The following is a 4498-nucleotide window of genomic DNA, read 5'->3' on the forward strand; positions in this document are numbered from 1 at the left end:
TTCCCACTCATCATAAAGTTTTCTAGGGATAGAAACTTCTAATTCAAGCTTTTCTTCATAAGATTGCATTAAAGCATCAACGATATGTTTAGTAAAGGCCTTATTTTTATCATAAGCATGAGGAGAATTTAACACGGATTGTAAGAAGGAAATACAATATATCAAAGAGCAATTATCATAATTAAATTCCTTGAAATCCAAAATAGTGGGTTCATTGCTATGTAAAGTTTTGACCTTTTCAATCCCACTTGTATTAATTTTAGCATCAAGATCTAAAAACTCCGAATCATTGGGACGCCTTTTAACTAAAGTTAACTCATCTCCAGTCCCATCCTTATCAAGATTCATATTGGAAAATAAGATTTAATAGGAGACACATCAATCACTTTTATATATTCATCATTATTATCATGAAAACTAGAAGAACACGCTTTCACAAAGCAATCTTTTTTAGCACGCATCCTAGCGGTTCTTTCTTTGCACTCATCAATGGAAATTCTCATGGCTTTGAGAGACTCATTGATGTCATGCTTAGGTGGAATAGATCTAAGTTTCAAAGAATCAACATCAAGAGAAATTCTATCCACGTTCCTAGCCAACTCATCAATCTTAGGTAATTTTTCTTCAAGCAAAGCGCTGAAATTCTTTTGGGAATTCATAAATTCTTTAACACTAGCCTCAAAATCGAAGGGCATCTTATTAAAATTTCCATACGAGTTGTTGTAGGAATTACCATAATTATTAGAGGAATTATTAGGAAACGGCCTAGAATTAAAATTTTCCTCTATACGCATTGTTACCAAAATTGTTCCTACCAACAAAATTCACACCCATAGATTCATTATTATTCTCAATCAAAGTGAACAAAGGTATATCATTAGGATCAGAAGAAACACTCTTATTAGCAAACAATTTCATAAGTTCATCCATCTTTCCACTCAAAACATTTATCTCTTCTCTCACATGAACCTTTTTACTAGTGGATCTTTCGGTATGCCATTGAGAATAATTAACCATAATATTATCTAGGAGTTTAGTAGCTTCTCCTAAAGTGATTTCCATAAAAGTGCCTCCCGCAGCCGAATCTAAAAGATTTCTAGAAGCAAAATTCAATCCGGCATAATTTTTTTGTATAATCATCTATAGATTCAAACCATGTGTAGGGCAATTACGTATCATTAATTTCATCCTCTCCCAAGCTTGTGTAGCATGCTCATGATCAAGTTGCTTAAAATTCGTAATATCGTTTCTAAGAGAGATGATCTTAGCGGGAGGAAAATACTTAGAGATAAAAGCATCTTTGCACTTATTCCATGAATCAATACTATTTTTAGGCAAAGAAGAGAACCAAGTTTTAGCACGATCTCTAAGCGAAAACAGAAATAGCTTCAATTTAGCAATATCATTATCCACATCTTTCTTATTTTGCATATCGCACAAATCAACAAAGTTGTTTAGATGGGTAGCGGCATCTTCACTAGGAAGGCCAGACAATTGATCTTTCATGAAAAGATTCAACAAAGCAGCATTAATTTCACAAGATTCAGCATCAGTAATAGGAGCAATCAAAGTGCTAATAAAATCATTGTTGTTGGTATTGGAAAGGTCACATAATTTAGTATTATCTTGAGCCATCATGACAAACAATCAATCCAACAGACAAGCACACAAGAAGCAAGCGAAAAGAGACGAAAGAAAAAGAGGGCGAATAAAATGACAAAGGTGAAGTGGGGGACAGGAAAACGAGAGGCAAATGACAAATAATGTATGCGAGGGATAAGAGTTTGGGATGGGTACTTGGTATGTCTTGACTTGAGCATAGATCTCCCCGGCAATGGCGCCAGAAATCCTTCTTGCTACCTCTTGAGCATGCGTTGGTTTTCCCTTGAAGAGGAAAGGGTGATGCAGCAAAGTAGCGTAAGTATTTCCCTCAGTTTTTGAGAACCAAGGTATCAATTCGGTAGGCGACTACTCGCAAGTCACCTAGTACCTGCACAAACAATCAAGAACCTTGCAACCAACGCGATAAAGGTGTTGTCAATCCCTTCACGGCCACTTGCAAAAGTGCGATCTGATAAAGATAATAAGATAAATATTTTTGGTATTTTTGTTGTATAGATTGCAAAATAAAGATTGCAAAATAAATTAAATAGGAAACTAGAATTGTAGATCGGAAACTTATATGATGTAAAGTAGACCCGGGGGCCATAGGTTTCACTAGTGGCTTCTCTCATGATAGCATATATTATGGTGGGTGAACAAATTACTGCCGAGCAATTGATAGAAAGGCGCATAGTTATGAGAATATCTAGGCATGATCATGAATATAGGCATCACCTCCGTGTCAAGTAGACTGAAACGATTCTGCATCTACTACTATTACTCCACACATCGACCGCTATCCAGCATGCATCTAGAGTATTAAGTTCATAAGAACAAAGTAACGCATTAGGCAAGATGACATGATGTAGAGGGATAAACTCAAGCAATATGATATAAACCCCATCTGTTTATCCTCGATGGAAACAATACAATACGTGCCTTGCTGCCCCTACTGTCACTGGGAAAGGACACCGCAAGATTGAACCCAAAGCTAAGCACTTCTCCCATTGCGAGAAATATCAATCTAGTAGGCCAAACTAAACCGATAATTCGAAGAGACTTGCAAAGATATCAAATCATGCATATAAGAATTCAGAGAAGAACCAAATATTGTTCATAGATAATCTTGATCATAAACCCACAATTCATCGGATCTCGGCAAACACACCGCAAAAGAATATTACATCGAATAGATCTCCAAGAGCATCGAGGAGAACTTTGTATTGAGAATCAAAGAGAGAGAAGAAGCCATCTAGCTAATAACTATGGACCCGAAGGTCTGTGGTAAACTACTCACACATTATCGGAGAGGCTACGTTGTTGATGTAGAATCCCTCCATGATCGAATCCCCCTCCGGCAGATCGTCGGAAAAGGCCCCAAATGGGACCTCATGGGTACAGAAGGTTGCGGCGGTGGAAAAGTGGTTTCGTGGCTCTCTTGGATGTTTTTAGGGTACAAGGGTATATATATGCGAAAGAAGTACGTCGGTGGAGCTACGAGGGGCCCACGAGGGTGGGGGGTGTGCCCTCTTACCTCGTGGCTGCCTCGTCGTGTCTCTGACCTCCACTCCAAGTCTCCTGGATTGCGTTTGTTCCAAGAAAGATCCTCGTGAAGGTTTCGTTCCGTTTGGATTCCGTTCGATATTCCTTTTCTGCGAACACTGAAATAGGCAAAAAACAGCAACTGGCACTGGGCCTCCAATTAATAGATTAGTCCCAAAAATAATATAAAAGAGCATATTAAAGCCCAATAAACATCCAAAACAGATAATATAATAGCATGGAACAATAAAAAATTATAGATACGTTGGAGACGTATCACTCACTCCCGGTGGGGAGCATCATGTAATTGGCAATGGAGAAGGGTTGGTGATGACGAAGATCAAAGACCCCCCTCCCTGAAGCCCCAAACAGACTCCAGATCTGGCCTCCCGATGAAGAACAAGAGGTGGTGGCGGCTCTGTCTCGTGAAACGTGATAATTCTTCCTCCCTGACTTTTTTTTGGAAATATGTGATTTTATAGCGTCGATTTCAGGCTCTGCGAGGCCACCAGGTGGGGACAACCCACCTGGGCGCGCCTGGAGGGGGACGGGCGCCCTGGTGGGTTGTGCCCACCCAGGTGCCCCCCTCCGGTGGTTCTTGGCTCCAGAAATTCTCTTTTGTTGAATAAAAAATCCATGCAAAGTTCCGTTCCAATCCGAGAACTTTTATTTCTGCAAAAAAACAACAACACCATAGTAGTTATGCTGAAAACAGCATCAGCCTGGGTTAGTTTAATTCAAATCATGCAAATTAGAGTCCAAAACAGGAGGAAAAGCATTAGGAAAAGTAGATACGCCGGAGACGTATCAACTCCCCCAACCTTAAACCTTTGCTTGTCCTCAAGCAATTCAGTTGACAAACTGAAAGTGAAAAAGAAAAACTTTTACGAACTCTTTTGCTCTTGTTTACATAAATAAGCTTAAGTAGCCCCTAGGTTTTCACCAAAGATCATGACTAACCATGTCAACGATAACTCTTAAAAATTATATTAACTCATATCAATGACATAATCAGCTAGCGAGCAATAATAAGATATCTCTAACAACAACACATTATCAAAACAACCATGATATAATATGACAATAGTGGTATCTTGCTAGCCCTTTCTGAGCCCGCAAAACATAAATGCAAAGCACCTCCAAAGTTCAAGCAATGAATAAACATTGTAATTCATGGTAGAAAAGATCCAGTCATGATGCACCCAACATTAGCTACACACAATGCATGAGAATGACAATAGTGCTCTTAGGTTCTGGCACTTATTTGAGAAGGTGATGACACAACATAAAAGTAAATAGACAATCCCTTCACAGAGGGAAGCAGTGATTTGCAGCGATGCAAGAGCTCAAGTTT

This window comes from Triticum aestivum, chromosome 5D, assembly GCF_018294505.1.
Source record: "Triticum aestivum cultivar Chinese Spring chromosome 5D, IWGSC CS RefSeq v2.1, whole genome shotgun sequence".
NCBI lineage: Eukaryota > Viridiplantae > Streptophyta > Magnoliopsida > Poales > Poaceae > Triticum > Triticum aestivum.